We start from the raw sequence: 19,199 nt of genomic DNA, 5'->3' as shown, positions 1-19,199 counted from the left end.
ACAACTAATTCATTCCATTTATTCAAGTCCAAAATGAGGGTCATCGTGAGCTTAGCTCAGTTGGTAGGTACTATGCATAATATATGCAAAGTTTTGGGTTTGAACCTCGGCCACCACAAAAGAAAAAGTCCAAAACGAGGAGTCATCGGAGAAAAGAAATATGAATTTGTGTATGGAAATATTATTTAAACCTTGCTTGCGGGCTGTATTGTTCTGAACTCTTACTGACCAAACATATGTTATCTATAACCTTTTTGGAGAGTGGTAGATCAATTAGAAAGCTTAGATTTAAGCAGAACTAAAAAAGTAACTGATGTGTATTGATACATGTTATATTTGTATTAGTACAAATTTATCAAAACAAGGAACCCACGTTAACTCAGTATTTAAAAGAATAATTAGGGTGTATATGGAAATAGGCAATGCATATAAATGCACAGGTTTTCAAAATTCATGTAAAAATATATAAAAAATAAATATAAAATCATGAAGATGTCAAAAAAAAAAAAAAAGAGCATGAAGGCAAAAAATTTGCCATTGTAAACTTAATGGTCAAATGTTTTGGTTTCGTACCAAACAAAAACACACATGTCAGCCAGCACACTAACACAAAAAACAAGCATCCTATGAAACATACTCCAAGCAAAAGACAATAAAAGCAATTAATTAACTTATCACACTATCTATTTGTAAGTTTGTGAAATTAATAGTGATTGCTGAGAGATAGATAAGAAATCACTGTAAGAGATTTTCTTATTCAATTTAGAGAAATTAGGAACCTAACGTAAAGATTTGGATAATCTTTCACCTCCAAAAGGGTTTTGGGGTTATTTTTGTTCTTGACATTCACGCAAGGTTGCTAGTGATTGATAAAGATCGTTGTGCATTTGGTTTGTAAAACAGTAAGTATTGGACAGAACAGTACAAAGCAGAACAACACAACACTAGGTAGAACAACACATAATAAATTTTTATGGTATTGAATAATTTTTTGTTTTATATGATTTTTGAGGGACGAAGTACTATTTTAGCGTTTTAGACAACTTATACGTGGGACAAAAAGTTGTGTTGTGGTTTGGTGAGGGACAAAAATTTCAGATTTTGTCATGTCCCTTGCCTCCGGTTTGTCATATCCCTGAAACAGTTTTACAAATCAAACACTGAACAACTGAAATTGTTCAATCCCGTCCTTCATTTTTTAACAAATCAAACGCACTCTAAGAGTTTAATTGGTCAGGATCAAAGAACTGCTCAACCTCGACAAATTGGTGGATTTACGGGTTTCTTTGAATCAAGAATTCTATTGAATAGCTTAGCTAATGGAAATGTTAATTGTGTGTATGTTTTTATGATATTGATGATCTAAGCATTAAATAATTGTTTAATTTTTTTATGGAGCACATAGTTTATACTTTTATTTTATGGTCTTTAATTCATTGTTTTGTCTCTCATATGATTTGTCATGAAATTGACCCCTACAACTAATTTTAGGGCCTATTTGATGCATATAATAGAAAGACATGATATGATAAAACTATCATATCTTGATTCAATTTGATGTTCGATGTACTAGTAAGAAATGATAATTTAAACCTATTTTTAATCCTTTCATACCAACCCTTTATTACTTTTATCCTTAGTTTTTGGTGGGTTAGCAACATAATATCATAACTATCAAACGCGTGTATCCTTTGTAGTTTGCAAGACCTCCTTCGACTCCCAACACGTGTATCAAACGAAGAAATGCTATGTCACGGAGTTTTAATTACCAAATTTTTGTACTAAATAGAGAGGTTGATTTTTCTTCCTCTTAAACTATGTTTGGATGGGGTAACTAAATTTTTTAGAATACTTAGAATTATAGACTATTTAAATGATTTAATTGAATTGAATTCGTTTCTAAATGTTTTTGTTTGAATATAATAATAACCAAATTCATTGTTTTAATTTTTGGGTCACTTTTATAAATTTTGAAATTAATTAGAAAAATTTGAAAGTTGATAAATAGGGGCCAATTTGTATTTTTTTTAAAATTTATAGGGGTCAATTTGGAAATTTAGAAAAATATGGGACCAACTTGCAAAATTTGAAATTTCTAACTTTTAGGTGTCATTTGAAATTCTTTAAATCAAAATTGAAAAAAATAGTTAATACATTTTTTTCATCTTTGAATTTCTTCAAATTATCATCCAACAATCAAATTTATCTAAATGAATTTGGATTCCTCCAAAAAATTACCTCAAAACATTCTTTTATCACAACGCACTCTTAGGAATAAGTGTGAATCATTCCTTTGTTAAGTTCAATAAATTTACTTTCGTGAATTTTTAGTCCCTAAAATGCTTAAAGAAAATGTCAAATGAACTAAAAAGTGTGATTTTAATTTGTTGGGACTAAAAACAAAACCGTGAATATTTATAGAACTAAAAACTTAATTAACCCAAATAACTAAAAATTTTATCTTTTCTGACAAGTACTACCGTGGATCAAAATTCAAGGCGTTACAAATTACAATGATATCTTTGCACTTGTAATATTTCATTAAAAAAACTAAACAAATTTAAAAAAAAAAATGTTAATAATAAATACAACTTTATTTTTATATAAATATGCTGAGACGACTTAAATTAGGAACTCACAAAAGGATTCAATAAGAAGCATTTCATAAAAGATTTAGGTACCGTTTGACCCGACTTTTTTTTCAGCTTTTCTACGTTTTTAAGGAGAAGCTAGGTCAAACACAATATCAATAAAGTACCTTCGAAAAAAAGTATTTTTTTTAGAATGCATAAAATTGAATGGAATGAGCTTTAACCAAAAGTTGTTGAATGCTACTTCAAAAAACTATTTCTCCCCAATTTATTTCACAAGCACCTCTCTTCAACTCCCGCCGGCAATCTTTTGTTTTATTTTTTCAATATGCTTTTTTCTTCCATTTTATTTTATTTTTTTTAACCGGCCCATTTAATTTTTTAATGAGGTTCCATTTAAGTTTATTATCTATTTTTTTAAGGAATTTTATTATCTTTTTATCACTTATATATTAATTTCAATATCATTTGATCATCACAACCTCGCAAATATTTGTATTCACGCTGTCAATGAATGACACCGAATATTTTTATTCCCTTTCTTCAACCACGGAAATACACACACACATTAGCGTTTAGAGTAATACTTTATGTTCCTCTTTCTGTTTTTTTTTTAGTACAAGTGTTGTGTAATGCGTATAATTATTTTTATAAAATTTTGATTTTAATTAAAAGTACAAGTGTAGTTGCCTAAAAAAATTATACTTATATATAATTTACACATTTGTATTGTAACAAACTATGCATATCTTTTTCTTATTAAAAAAACTAAACATATCTTTTTCAATGACACCAGTAATGTAACAAATATAATATTATATAGGGTTAATAGTGTTTTACCCCCCTGTAATATAGGTCATTTCCGATTTTACCCCCTGTAAAATATTTTTTTTGGATTTCGTCCTTGTAATTTGATGATTTTTGGTTTTGGACCTTCATGAATTTTGACAGTACAAAATCAAAGATATGATAGGGGGTAAACCGAAATTTGCTCAAATTAACAGGGGGGTAAACCGAAATTTTCTCAAATTACAAGGGGGTAAACCTAAATTTGCTCAAATTACAGGGAGTGAAATTTTCCATGAAGGTCCAAAACCAAAAAATCTTCAAATTACAAGGATGAAATTCAAAAAAAATATTTTACAGGGGGGAAAACCGGAAATGACCTATATTACAGGGGGGTAAAGCACTATAAACCCTATTATATAATATAAATTCTTATTTTTTTGACCAACACTAAAAATATGGTATTCTTATAACAAAATTTGTTATAGAGTATAATTGGAAAAGAAAAAACCAATTATTCTCATTATATATACACACATATACATTCCTGATTTTAGAGATGGTAGTCAAGCATAAGGTATCCATGAAGTGTTCAACCATGCACATTCTTCATTGAGAAATGTCATTGAAAGAACAATTGGAGTTTGGAAAAAAAGGTGGCATATCTTATGTGATATGCGACCATTTTCACTAATCAAACAACAAAAGATCATAGTTGCAACAACAACACTCCACAACTTTATTCGAATGTGTGGAGTTGAAGATGAAGAGTTTAATAAATGTGATGTTATATCTGAATATATGATTGAGCGTGACGAAGAAAGCAATATAAATGAAGAAATCAGTTCATATAATCCAGGAATAGTGCAAGATGGAGGCTACATGAATAAAGTTAGAAATCAAATAGGAGTTGCGTTGATGGAGAGTAGAAATGTTTGAGTTTGTGATGATTTATGTCTTTTTCAAAACAAAAAAAAGATGATTATTGTTTTTAATTTGTCAAACTACTTTGATATTATTTATGTTATTATTTGAGCCTCCTTAAATTATTTCTCCTATTCAAATATTTAACAAGTCGTTTATATGATGATACAAATTTGTATTCATGTTACACAAAATAAACGTCATTGAGTAAATATAGTATTGGTAAAAATATATCTTTTATATTTTAAATATTTTTTCCCTTCAAAAAATATTTTAGACATTTTATTTATTTATTATGTTAATTCATAATGAATTCAAAGTTTTTTTATTTATAGACAATGCATAAATATATGCAAGGTCCCGGGTTCGAACCCCAGACACCACCAAAAAATAATAAATTCAAAGTTTTGTACAATATTTTGCCAAACAGCTTTTAACTCAAAAATAACTTTAGAACTAAAAAAAAATAAAGAAACCAAACAGCTTTAGCCTTTTTCTTAAAGAGCTTTATTTTAACTTTGTTTTAAAGTAGCTTTTAGACCGAAAAAAAGTCTGGTCAAACGGTACCTTAGTTTGGTCGCATAAATCTTGATTTATCTTGTATATCAATATAAATAAAAGAATTTACGTAAAAGATAATGGTAAAGAAACCATGCAAGCATAAAACTTTATACTCATCTCTATGATAAAATGATTTTATTTATAAAAAAAACCCTAGAACGTGTTGTACTTGTACATAATTATGTTTTTTTTTTTAACAAATTGTACATAATTATGTTGCGACTCCGATTATGCATTAATATATATCTTTTTTTATTTTAAATTTACCCTTTCTATTATCAAAGGTTGAAAAGATGGTTAAAAAATTAATTCTAATGATTAGCAAGTTTTTAATATTATCACTCTATTAAGTGTGTTAAAGGAACAAACACACAACCCATGAATTTACTTAGAGACGTTTAATAATTATTTTTAAAAATATTTTATTGTTTTTATAGCACAAGATGTGCTCTATGTACTATAAAATCATCAAACTATATCATATTTCATACATGCAAGGAGATAAAAAAATATGGTTAAAACTCTCAAGTTTGTGTATTATATGATTTTATTTCTATCCCTTTTTCTTTTTATAAAGAATGTTGATGGCGGTGAGCTATTTTTTTCATCCTTTTAACATTTCCTTTTTAAGTTTTTAGTTTGCAAACAATTTGTTTATTTTATTTTAGGGAAATGCTAATGAGTGCCTTTGGAGTATTGATTAAAGTTCTAAAATAAGTAAGTTTGCATAAAAAAAATAGTGTAATTATTGATAAAACAAAGCAAAAATTTATATTTTTAAAACAAAGTTTCTACTAAAGGATTCCTTAACCAATACCCTTAATGTACTCGTTAGCAAGACTCTTTATTTTAGTATCATTATTTTATTCTCTTTTTCCATTGCAGCATTTGTTAAATGTGAAACTGATGATGATTGTCCAAAATATAATGGGTTTCGCAAGTATGAGTGCGTTAACAATTGGTGTAGATTAACTGGACTGCACTGATGATTGCATGAGTCCTAGACCAAGAAAGTATAATTATGCCTTGCAGGGAAGAGTAATTCCGTATACTGGAAAAAAAAAAAATCTATGAAATATAACTTACACTAGAACGTTATGTAATTTGAATTTATATATTGGGTGAATATTGCTTTACCCTAATAATATAGGTCATTTTTGATTTTCCTTCCTGTAATTTTTTTATTTTTAAATTTCATCCTTATATAATTTGAAGATTTTTTTTGTTTTGGACCTTCATGGAAAATTTCACCCCCGTTAATTTCAGCAAATTTAAGTTTACCCCCTTATAATTTGAGCAAATTTCAGTTTACCCTCTGTTAATTTGAGCAAATTTTGGTTTAATCCATGCCATATCTTTGATTTTATACAATCAAAATCCATGAAGGTCCAAAACCAAAAATCTTCAAATTAGAAGGACGAAATCCAAAACAAAATATTTATAGGGGTAAAACTGGAAATAACCAATATTACAGGGGGATAAAACACTATTAATTAACCCTTATATATTCTACGAGCACCCAATATTTTTACTTTTTTATGATCTTATTGTAATTTTATAGAGCTTGCGATTATGGCTTTGTACCGTAAAATGTTGGTAATAAAATGACACAAGATAATTAAAAAATATTATAATTAGATTGTTTTATTTGAAGGGAAATTGCAGAGGCATACAAATTAACGCAATAGAAAATTAAAATTTATATTTTAATGGATACTTATGAATGGTCATGAATCATGGATTGTGTAATTACCTCTTATAGTGCATAACTTTTGCATACGAAAATAGGGAGAATCATGAATATTTCACGAACAACGATGACTTTATATAGTGCACACAAACTGAATCCGAGTGGCAATAGGCTGCATCCAGTTTGCTAGATGAACAAACATAACTGTTGGAAACACTCGTCTTTCATTACTCCTTATTTGATGTAGTCATTGTCTTAAACCTATAAAAGTTTATAAAAATCGGACGTAATAGCTTTCTGGATTACTATACTAATATAAACAAAGGTTAATAGTGTTTTACCTCTGTAACATAGGTTATTTTTTGTTTTATTCACTGTAAAAAAAAAAAATTGGATTTCATCCTTGTATTTTGAAGATTTTTGATTTTGGACATTCATGAATTTTGACTGTACAAAATTGAAGATATGACAGAGGGTAAACCGAAATTTTCTCAAATTAACAGGGGGTAAACCGAAATTTATTCAAATTACAAGGGGGGTAAACCTGAAATTGTTCAAATTACAGGGGGTGAAATTTTCCGTGAAGGTCCAAAACCAAAAAATCTTCAAATTACAATGATGAAATTCAAAACAAATATTTTACAGGGGGAAAACCGGAAATGACCTATATTATAGGGGATAAAACACTATTAACCCTATAAACAATAATTTTATCAAATTATTGATGACAACTTGTTAGTTGACTTACCTTTGCATGGTCGTAATTTTACCTAGTTTAAGGGTGATGAGAAATCAATGAGTAGGTTAGACCATTTTCTTCTCTCCGAGGAGTGGTGTTTGGAGTGGCCAAATTGTTTACAGGTTGCTCTTTTGCGTGGGTTATCAGACCATTGCATGTTGGTGTTGTCAGTTGATGAAGAAAATTGGGGACCGAAATCGTCTCGTTTGTTGAAATGTTGGCAAGAAACACCTGGGTACAATTCTTTTGTCAGCGAAAAATGGAAATCTTTTCAGATACCGGGATGGGGTGGTTATGTTTTTAAGGAGAAATTGAAACTTATCAAGAAGTCTTTAAAGGAGTGGCACTTTACGCACATTCAAAATTTGTCAGGTAAAATTGAAGCTCTTAAGGTTAGGCAGACCGATTATGATGAGAAAGCGGAAGAACAGGAGCTCTCTGTTGAGGAGCTAACCGAATTACGTAGTATTTCGTCGAACATTCATTATTTATCCCGACTTAAAACTAGTATATGTTGGCAGCAATCGAGGCTTACTTGGCCTCGTGAGGGTGATGCTAATTCTAAATATTTTCACTCCGTTTTGGCTTGTCGAAGGAGCAGGAACTCCTTGAGTTCGATCCTAGTTAATTGTACCGTGGTGGAGAGGGTTCAGCCAGTTCGTTAGGTTGTGTTTGCTCATTTTTCTTGTCATTATCAAGCGCTTAATGTGGATCGGCCTATGATTGATGAATTGAATTTTCGAACTTTGTCTTTTGCTGAAGGGGGTGGCCTCATCAAACCCTTTTCGGTAGAGGAAGTTAAGGATTCTATATGGGACTGTGATAGTTTCAAGAGCCCGGGCCCTGATGGAATCAACTTCGATTTCATTAAGGATTTTTGGACTGGCCTAAAAGATGATATCATGAGGTTTGTGACTGAGTTCCATCGGAACAGGAAGCTGACTACAGGTATAAATTCCACTTTTATTGCTCTAATTCCCAAAGTGGATAATCCTCAATCTCTTAATGATTTCCGTCCCATTTATTTGGTGGGAAGCTTGTATAAAATTCTAGCAAAATTGTTGGCGAATAGATTGCGACAGGTTATTGGAAGTGTCATCTCTGAAACACATTCTGCATTTGTTAAAAATAGAAAAAATTTAGATGGTATTTTATTGCAAATGAGGTGGTTGATGAGGCTCGTAATACTAGGAAAGAATTGATGATGTTTAAGGTTGATTTTGAAAAGGCGTACGACTCAGTTGATTGGGGTTATCTGGATTCGGTGATGGGTAAAATGTGCTTTCCAACGTTATGGCGGAAATGGATAAAAGAATGTGTCTATACGGCTACAACATCTGTTCTTGTTAATGGTAGCCCAACCGAGGAATTCTCTTTAGGTAGGGGTCTGAGACAAGGAGACCCACTTTCTCCTTTCTTGTTTTTGCTGGAAGCAGAAGGCCTGAATGTTTTGATGAAGGCTATGGTGGATGTTGAGTTGTTTCTTGGTTATAAGGTTGGATTGGGCGACTCAGTGACTTTATCACATCTTCAGTTCGCTGACAACACTTTACTGTTAGGTGAAAAAAGTTGGGCTAATGTCCGTGCTTTGCGGGCTGTGCTTGTTTTCTTTGAGGCGGTGTCTGGTTTAAAGGTTAATTTTCATAAAAGTATGTTAGTCGGGGTAAATATTACTGACTCTTGGTTGAATGAAGCTGCTGCTATATTGCGTTGTAAAATGGGTAAAATTCCTTTCCTTTATTTGGGATTGCCTATTAGTGGAAATCCGCAGAGGTTGTCGGTTTGGGAACATGCGGTTAACCGTATAAAATCTAGATTGTCTGGTTGGCAAAGTTGGTTCCTCTCCTTCGGTGGCCGTTTGACTCTGCTTAAGTCTGTCTTGACCACTCTTCATGTTCACTCTTTCCTTCTTCAAGGCTCCATCAGGTATAATCTCTTTTGATTTTTTTTTTTTTGGGGGGGGGTTGAGGATCATAGAAAAATTTCTTGGGTAGAATAGACGTATGTTTGTCTGCGGAAGGAGTACGGAGGTTTAGGTGTTAGACAGATGAATGTGTTTAATGAGGCTCTATTGGGTAAGTGGTGTTGGCGTTTGTTAGTTGATAGAGACGGGTTATGGTATCGAGTGTTGGTGGCTAGATATGGTGAGGAGGACGGGAGGTTGGAGGATGGGGGTCGTGTTGGTTCTTTATGGTGGGAGGAGGTTGTGAATATTAGAGATGGGTTGGGGGGCGGTGATGGATGGTTTAGTGAGTGTGTGGTGCGATGTGTGCGGGATGGGGAATCAACGCTTTTTTGGCATGATCGTTGGTGTGGTGATGTTTCTTTTAGGGAGCGCTTTAGCAGGTTATATGATTTAATGATGCATAAATCAATAACAGTTAAAGATATGTTTTTTCGAGGGTGGGGGGAAGGAGGTGAGGCATGGCAGTGGCGTAGGAGGTTGTGGGTGTGGGAGGAGGATCTTTTAGAGGAGTGTAGGTTGTTACTTCTTAATGTTTCTTTGCAGCCTCTTTCTTATGATGTGTGGTAGTGGTTACCGGATCCATCAAGAGGTTACTCTGTTCGTTCTGTGTATGCTATGCTCACAACTTAGAAAGTTCCCCAGGTTACTCAGGATGTCGATTTACTTTGGCATAAACAGATTCCCTTAAAGGTGTCAATTTTTACTTAGCGGCTGCTCTGTGATTGCCTTCCTACAAAATTAAATTTTGCATTACGTGGTGTTATTAATGTAGAGGTTTCTATGTGTGTTTCGAGGTGTGGCCGGGTGGAGGATGCTCGTCACTTTTTCTGTCATGCTCTTGCTTTGGGTCATTGTGGCCTTTAGTGCGGCCGTGGATTGGTTTTGATGGTGTTGACCATCAAGAAATTTCTGATCATTTTATTCAATTTATTCACTATACAGGTGTTATGAAATCAAGGCGGTCTTTTCTTCAGCTTATTTCGCTTCTGACCGTTTGGATCATATGGAATGAAAGAAATGCTAGATTATTTAAACAAAAAGAGTCATCTATGAACAACTACTAGACAAAGTAAAGTATTATTCTTTGTGGTGGTTGAAATCCAAAAAGGCTTGTTTTGTATTTGGTGATCATATGTGGTGGTCTAGTCCTATGTCGTGTTTAGGCGTTGGCTAGACTCTCTTGTATTTTGTGTGAACTGCCTTTTTTCGGTGGTTTCTTGACACACCTTGTGCTAAGGAGATCACTTGTGTAGTGTTAATATAATCCGTTTTTGTTTTTTCAATTTTTTTTTCTTTCAAATTTGGGGTTTTTATGATTGATTTCTTGCAAAATAAATCGATAAGTGCTATTAAAAATAACACTATTTTAGCACTTATTAAGTATGTAAAAAGTGGATTGTATAAGGTTAGTATTTGCAATAAAAATCATCAAACTAGCACTTTCATAGGCTTGAAAAGCTTCTACCATCCACACATAATTAAGGACATCCACAACTTGAAGCACATACATGTAAAGATAAAATGTCTTTATTAGGGCTATAATGAGGCCAATGTAAAGGTGGGATAAACTTAAGGGGAACTAGGCTGTAAAATCATATAGGATGAAGAAGCATAGTGTGCTCCCCGATTTTCGGATATCAAACCATTGATTGATTTGAATCGTCAATCTTTGAACTCTCAATTTTTATTCGTGGGAAGGGAAAAAATGAGTAAAAACCCTTATCGAGACTTTGGATTCGGGGGTTGGTTTCGAATAGGGAAGGTGTTAAGCACCCTAAACGACTTCGGTACTCCGAAGGAACCGCTTACCTAGATTATCTTGTGCTAAATTCATTTGGCTTACTTGAAAAATTATTACCTAAAAATCTAAATGAAAGAATGGAGGGAGAAGGAGTATGTTTTTGGTTATTTTTATTTGATTTGGAAGGACAAGTCCTCTGCCTACGTACCCTTTTTTGGGAAAGGGATCAAAACCGATGTAGTTCCACTAAAAAAATTCTTTGGTGGGTTAGGTTGATTTTAAGATTTTTGAAAATGGTTTTAAGAAGAGAAAGAGGCCTCAAGGCATGAGATAAAAGAAATGAGTGAGGTTAATTGAAAGTTTGATTAAGAAATAAAGGAAAAAAGTTATTAAGAAAATGATTTTGAAGTTTTGCATATTTGATTTTTTTGAGAAAAATGATCTTTTTAAACTAACGGTGAAAACTAACGTAACGTCGTAAAAAACGAGCGGAAAGCGGTAAATAAATTGTGGTAGTGTCGGTGCCAGTGTCGGTGCTCGTGTTACCTACATTATTACATCAATTCCTAAATACAACCCTAAGGCCTTTATGCCAAAATAAAAATGCAAGAAATAAAATTACATCAATTCCCTATTTATACACACTAAATCAATGACAAAACAAAATGATTAGAAAATTAAATGTGCATGCTATGATTCAAGACAAAAATTAAATCGTTAGTAACATAAGAAATATCATGGTGAATGAGACATAAGTAATAAAAAGCAAGTAATTAAGACAAGCAACAATTAAGATCATCATATAAGAAATAAACAAAAAAAATTCAAAAGAAAACAAATAGGATGGATTTTTAAAATTAGAGAAAATTAAAATGGTGAGGAAAATATTTTTGGAATTTTTCTAAACACAAAAATGTCAAAAAGTGTAAAAAACAGTACTTAAAAATAAAGACAATTAAAAATAAGAAATAAAAAAAAAAATTGGCTCAGCAGGATCTAATCTGGACCGTTGGATGAATCCAGAGGTCCAGATCTGAATCCCAAGATCTCATCACAGCCACAGGATCTAAGATCCAACGGTTTAAAAAAACAGCACAAAAATAGAAAAGAAATCATAGAAAGCACGGCGACCGTCAGATCAACGATCTGACGGTTCAAACAGAAAACACACCATAGTCCATACAACGGAACACATACAGGATTTAAAGACAGATCATACAGTAGCCGTCAGATCAAGAAACGATCCAGATCTGATGGCTACTAACGCGATGGAGTATCGTAAAGTCATGAATACGCGCGCGTATGATCCGGCAAAAAAGAAAGTACTATAAAAGCAATTTTAACAAAAAAAAAAATACAATTCCCAAAACACTTCTCTCTCTAAGTTAAACTTAGAGAGAGAAGCTCTCCCTTCTCTCTAAAAAAAACGTCACCGGAGAAGACGAGGAGGGGTGGCCGGAGCTGCTCCGGCGCGGTGGTCGGCCATAGCGCCGCCACGTCGGAGCTTTTTTTATTTTTTTTTTGAATTTTTTTTACATCAAAAGCTTCTTCTCATTATTCTCTATACAAATCCGGTGTTAGTTTTAAAAAGGGTAGAGAGATTTGAGCTAGATCTACAAATGAAGATTTGAAATTTTTTTACCTCTTTTTGCTTTGTTGTTGTTGTTTCTGGTCCGATTTGCTCTTGTTCTTCCTTTATGTGCGCGTTCCTTTTTCTTTCTCGCGAATCCGGTCTATTTAGCTCCGATCTGGTTCTTTGAAGCTTGAAGACTCAGTTCAGTTCAGCTCCGTTTTCGTCCTTGAACCGGTTTGGTTTGGGTTGGATTTGTGTGTTGGAATCGATGATGATGATTAGTGTTGTTGGAAATTTTGTGTTCATAGTGTTCTTCATGTTCATGAGGTTCTTGAGGTGTTCATATCATTTTTGTTGATCTTTTGTGGTTTGATCAGAATTTGGATGAGAGAGAAAAGTGAAAGGTGTTTGTGAATATTTTATTGGTGGCTGAAATTTCTGACTGACTCTGACGTGGCTACAGTGAATTTTTGGACCCTCTTTCCAATGATTGGACAGTGTATTTATAGTGACAAAATAGGGTTGGCTCTGGTACATATCAAAGACCAAAATACCCCTGTTGGAGACTTGGGGATAAAGACTTAACAAATAACAAATAAAAATAATAAGAAAGAAGAAAAGAAAGAAGAAAAAGAAAAAAAAAGAAAAAAAAAGAGGAAAGAAGAAAGAAAGTCACGTGAGTGACTTTCCTTTCTTTGTTTTTTTTCAAAAAAAATAATAAAATAAAATAATAATAAACAAAAAAAGAAAAATAAAAAATGACAAATAAAATAAAAATAAAATATTAATTAATAATAAAAAAAAAAGTCCCTTTGAAATATGACATGAGGTACTTCAAAGTATCCTCCCTGCCGAAATTTTGTCTGAAATGATTAAAAAAAAACGCGACTTTTAAAATACAATTAGACCTTTTAAAAATGACTTGACCGTTATGACTAAAACTTTTAAAAATAAAATGCGTCTAAAAGTTATAAAAAAAACCAGATGAAGTGATTTTAACTGTTGTAAAAAGCGAGCAGAGACTTAAATGCAAGATGACAGTTTTTTTTTTAATAATTAAAGACGACACAAAAACGAGTTTTAAATGGTAAAAGAAACGGATAAAAGATTTCAAACGGGTCAAATTTGGGGTATGACAGATGCCCCTATTTAAGTTTCTTCGTCACGAAGGTTTTAAAAGGGAAAACTTTTAAACCACAGGGTCGAGGAGACTTAAATATAAACAAAACGCCAATTTTGGACCGTTTGAAATACCAGAGATGCGATGCTAATGAAAGTGATGATATGACCGAACATGATGCAAACATGAATGTACAGTTGATGCATAAAGACTGACTGGGGAACAAAAGGATAGGTATCACTAGGGAAGGAAATGATAGATAATGTTTATGATTGCTGTGAGGTAGCTTAAAACGACTGGAGTATAAATGATAATGTTTGTTAATATTGCTTCAAGGTAAAGGTAAGGACATGATTAGCCGACGAGTGGCGAAAGTAAAGACATGATTCGCCGACGAGTGGCGAAAGTAAAGACATGATTGGCCGACGAGTGGCGAAAGTAAAGACATGATTGGCCGACAAGTGGCGAAAGTAAAGACATGATTGCCGACGAGTGGCGAAAATAAAGACATGATTGCCGACGAGTGGCGAAAGTAAAGACATGATTTGCCGACGAGTGGCGAAAATAAAGACATGATTGCCGACGAGTGGCGAAAGTAAAGACATGATTTGCCGACGAGTGGCGAAAATAAAGACATGATTTGCCGACGAGTGGCGAAAGTAAAGACAAGACGGACCGACAGGGTTTGCTAACATTGTGGGATAGCAAACATACGGTAAAAGTGAAGACATTGTAAAGCTTGGTATCAGGGGAGTGACTTGATAAAGATAAAGTTGAGGGGAACAGGGAATTTGTCTGAAGACAAAGGGGAATTGTATAGACTGATTACTGGTGAGACCTGCCATTTTGGAACACGTTTGATTTGCTGACATTTTGGAATTAGACACACTGGGGGTGATATCTGAAGATATTGAAATAAGCCATTGGGTAAAAATGCAACTATGTATGGATGATATTTATATGCGTGCTATGTATGCATGAATGAATGAATATGTATGAGACTCATATGACGGTATAATGGTAAGATTGTTGAGACAGGACTGGGCAGGTCTACAAGGAGAATGGCCCGGCATCACTGTACGAACACTCAAAGCCTTCATTGGGGATAAAGTCACGGGGGATGAATCAACCATTGTTAGGGTACAGCCCTTAAACATACTGCTGGGGTAAGTCCTCACAAACTGGGGTAGAAGTCGCCATTTCATCAATGCAACACCGTATTTTCAAGCTTGAATAGTCATTGCCTTTTGTATATATATTTGAAATCCCTAACTTTTGTCTGGATCGTCCTTTCGGATTTTCGATCCACCGGGGAGACATTTTTCTTTTTCTCTATGCCCCTAATTTTTACCTGGATCACCCTTTCGGGTTTTCGATCCACTAGGGCGCTTTTTTTTCTTTTCTTCTTTTTTTTTTTTTTTTTGCAATGACTATTTCTCCTTTGTTGAACCTGCTTGTTTCGGACCAACTGTTGACACATACTTATGTGATAAATGTTTTTAAAGATAATATGTTTGTCATTTTTGTTTGTTTTTTTTTTTTGAAAGAAAACATAAAATCCTTAGAAAGGTTTTCAAAGTTTTTGCTTCAAGTACTAATACTAAAAACGAAAGAAAGATTTTTTTGCACATAGAATAAACAAGAATTCCAACAAAGAGGCACAGGCTCAAATTGATTTAATAGAAATGGTAACCGGCCAAAGGCATGGCACCACAGATTACAAAGAGTTGGAATATGGTAATTATATGGGACAGGTACATTGAACACAATAACCGCTATACTTCTTAACCACTTTGAATTCCACAGTTTGGATGCTTCAATATTAGAGAACTTCTGACAGTCAAGGTGTCTCGGGCGAGTGATGTTTCATCTGATGCAGTTACTTGTCTCGATCCTTAATTTTTGCATAGATCGCCCTTGCGGGTTTTCGATCTATCAGGATAATTTCTCTCTTTTTTTTTTTTTTCCCTTTCAAGTTTTCGACCTACCGAGCTGTTCTTTTATATATTTAGACAAAGTATTTCTTGACTGCATCAGAATTCACAGGACGAGGTAACTCCTCTCCATCCATATTTGTAAGAATTAAAGCACCACCAGAGAACGCTCTCTTCACCACGTAGGGACCTTCATAGTTTGGCGTCCATTTGCCCCTAGGATCTGGTTGAAAGGATTTGATACATTTGACCACAAGATCTCCTTCCTTGAATTCACGGGGATGGACTCCTTTATCGAATGCTTGTTTCATCCTTGACTGATATAGCTGTCCATGACACAAGGCAGCCATACGTTTTTCCTCAATCAAATTCAACTGGTCGTACCTGCTCTGGCACCATTCAGCTTCAGACAATTCAGCTTCCATCAAGACTCTTAAAGAAGGAATCTCAACCTCTACAGGTAGTACAGCCTCCATACCATATACCAAAGAGAAAGGGGTTGCCCCTGTCGAGGTTCGCACTGAGGTACGATATCCATACAAAGCGTAGGGTAACAATTCATGCCAGTCCTTGTAAGTAACTACCATCTTCTGTATGATCTTCTTGATGTTCTTGTTTGCAGCTTCAACTGTCCCATTCATCTGTGGTCTGTAAGGAGAAGAATTGTGATGTTGAATCTTGAAGTCATCGCACAACTCTTTCATCATGTTGTTATTCAGATTTGTGCCATTGTCTGTGATGATTCTGTTGGGAACACCGTAGCGGCTGATGATGTTGTTCTTGATAAATCTGACCACTACCTGCTTGGTCACATTGGCGTAAGATGCTGCTTCAACCCACTTGGTGAAATAATCGATAGCCACTAATATGAAGCGATGCCCATTGGAAGCTTTTGGTTCAATCCGACCAATCATGTCAATGCCCCACATAGAGAAGGGCCACGGGGAAGAGATGACATTGAGCATAGATGGTGGTATATGAATCTTGTCAGCATAGATTTGACATTTGTGGCATCTCTTGGCATGATTGTAGCAATCAGTGTGCATTGTTATCCAGTAGTACCCAGCTCTCAATATCTTCTTCGCCATGGCGTGCCCACATGAGTGAGTTCCGAAAGAGCCTTCATGTATCTCATGCATCAACTCTCCTGCTTCATGCTTATTCACGCATCTGAGTAGGACCCCATCAAAGTTCCTCTTATACAAAACATCTTCGTTGAGGAAGAATCGGCTTGACAACTTTCTCAAGGTCTTCTTGTCTTTGTTGGATGCCCCAGGCGGGTATTTTTGAGTTTGAAGGAAGACTTGGATATCATGATACCATGGCTTGTCATCATCAACTGCTTCGGCCGCAAACACATAAGCAGGTCGGTCGAGGAATTGAACATTGATTACTGGTACAGTATTATGACCATTTGTAACACCCCGTTTCCCAAAATCAATTTAATTATAATTATAAAATCAGAGTTCAACACCAAACGGCATGTCACACTACTAAACATAAATTCTTAAATAGATTAAAACTATTTAACAACATCTTCATAAAACTTCATTAAACTGCAGCGGAATATTCTTCAAAATTAAACTCCATTAACCAACATTAACCTTGGCACTAGGCTTCAACATAAAAATTCAACAATAAACATGGACTACATTAACTTGTTCCAAAATTTGATACATAGGTAGAAATTTAAACTATAAATCCCATCCCACGCATCAGAGTCCTAGACACATTGAGCCACCACCAACTACTCAGGATCACCTGCAAGTTACCCATAGGAAGGGCAACATTTTCAAGCAGAAGGGGTGAGATTCACAACAAAATATAGGTAAGGAATTCATCAATTGAATCTAACACCCTATCATATAATTCATCCACATTATTATTTACATAACATCACTTTCGCATTCTATCAACAATATTAATTCATAATCCTCTCAACAACAAATGCAACTTATCACCACTCCACTAAGACTCCTCTAAACACCCATGCATGTGGTACCAAAAATCAGGGCCGTGACCCACACCGCTGTCGAATGGTTAAAGCATTCTCATCAGGACATAAGTCCTCACCACTAACACCACTTTGAGTAACTAGTACTCCACCACTTTGAACGACCGAGCGTTCCAGAGCCGAAGCTCTCCCACTGTTATGTTTATGCAACTAATCCCCTTGAGTATATCTACATACCAACCAATCTAACATATACATATATATGATTCACCATCCAATTTACAACATTTAAGTGAATTTTAATTAAATACAACATACATTCAGTCAGCATCTATTCATCACAACCAACCAGGACATCCAGGGAAATATATATCAACATACAAGCCATGCTTAATTCAACAATATAAACCATCCAAACAACAACATAAATCAAACCAACAAGATACTGGGCAGCTCGCCTCGCGAGCACATCTGCTCGCTATGGCGAGCTCAGGAAATCAGGTACATGAAACTACCCAAAATACTGCTTATAACAACATTTTAAAAATCCAGATTTTCACAAGGCTACTCGCCATGGCGAGTTGTATCACTCACGAGGCGAGCGATGAAGTTGTTCACTCGCTAAGGCGAGCATAGGCTACTCGCGAGGCGAGCGATGAACTTCTGTACGGGCAGAATGCAGGTTTTTCCCAAAAATCCCATTTTTCCTCAATTCACTCCCCAAATTAGTTTACAGATATGCAATGAAAGGTTTTATGCACTCAGAACCCATTTCTAACCTCAATTCTACGATTCCTACACCCAAAACCCCTTAATCAACCAAAAACCTAACTCCTCCCAATTCTCACATAAACCTGTTAGAACAAAATCAGAATTCAGAACCTATAGAATTGCGGTAAACCTCACCCTTACCTTAGAATTGCAGAATAAACACAGCAGAAAATGGTTCCTAAGCTCCTCTCCCTTGCACTAGCTTTTCTCCCAAAACTTGACTGTTTTCACGTAAAACGTTTTTCTCTGTTTTTCTTTCCTTAACTCCCAAAGTGTAACTCCCCTAATTAGCAATTAACTCCCACTAACTATACTAATTATTTCATAACCCCCCAAACCCTAATTAATTATATTCTCCACTTATTATAATTATTTAATAAAATAAATCATATAATAAATATATATACACCACATAAATCACCAAAAACCATATAAATAACACCACATAATCAAAAATAATTAAATAATGATTAGAGCGTTACACCATTCACTTTGATCATTGAGGATAGAGTAGCTAAAGCATCCGCCATTTGATTCTCATCACGGGGCACATGGTGTAGCTCTACTTTGTTGAAGAAAGTCAGCAATCGTCTTGCATAATCTCTGTAGGGGATCAATCCAGGATGACGAGTTTCCCATTCTCCTTTGATCTGGTTAATCACGAGAGCTGAATCTCCATAGATGACAATTTTCTTAATCCTCAAATCGATGGCTTCTTCGATACCCATGATGCAAGCTTCATATTCAGCGATATTGTTTGTACAATCAAATCGTATCCTTGCAGTAAAAGGGATGTGAGTACCCTTAGGGGTAATGAGGATTGAACCAATTCCACTACCATAGACATTA

The 19,199-nt window shown here is 34.4% G+C and overlaps 1 long non-coding RNA gene across 1 annotated transcript; it reads left to right on the top strand.

Annotated features, from left to right (window-relative positions):
• Positions 1–5,316: 5,316 nt before the first annotated feature.
• Positions 5,317–6,107, top strand: LOC25497095 (uncharacterized). Its single transcript, XR_003013057.2, has 2 exons — positions 5,317–5,452; positions 5,748–6,107. It is a non-coding gene; the product is annotated as an uncharacterized lncRNA (long non-coding RNA).
• The last annotated feature ends 13,092 nt before the right edge of the window (positions 6,108–19,199 follow it).

Source organism: Medicago truncatula, chromosome 6 (genome assembly GCF_003473485.1).
Source record: "Medicago truncatula cultivar Jemalong A17 chromosome 6, MtrunA17r5.0-ANR, whole genome shotgun sequence".
Taxonomy (NCBI): domain Eukaryota; kingdom Viridiplantae; phylum Streptophyta; class Magnoliopsida; order Fabales; family Fabaceae; genus Medicago; species Medicago truncatula.
Note: the sequence above shows the minus strand (reverse complement) of the source record. Positions and strands in the feature narration are given on the sequence as shown.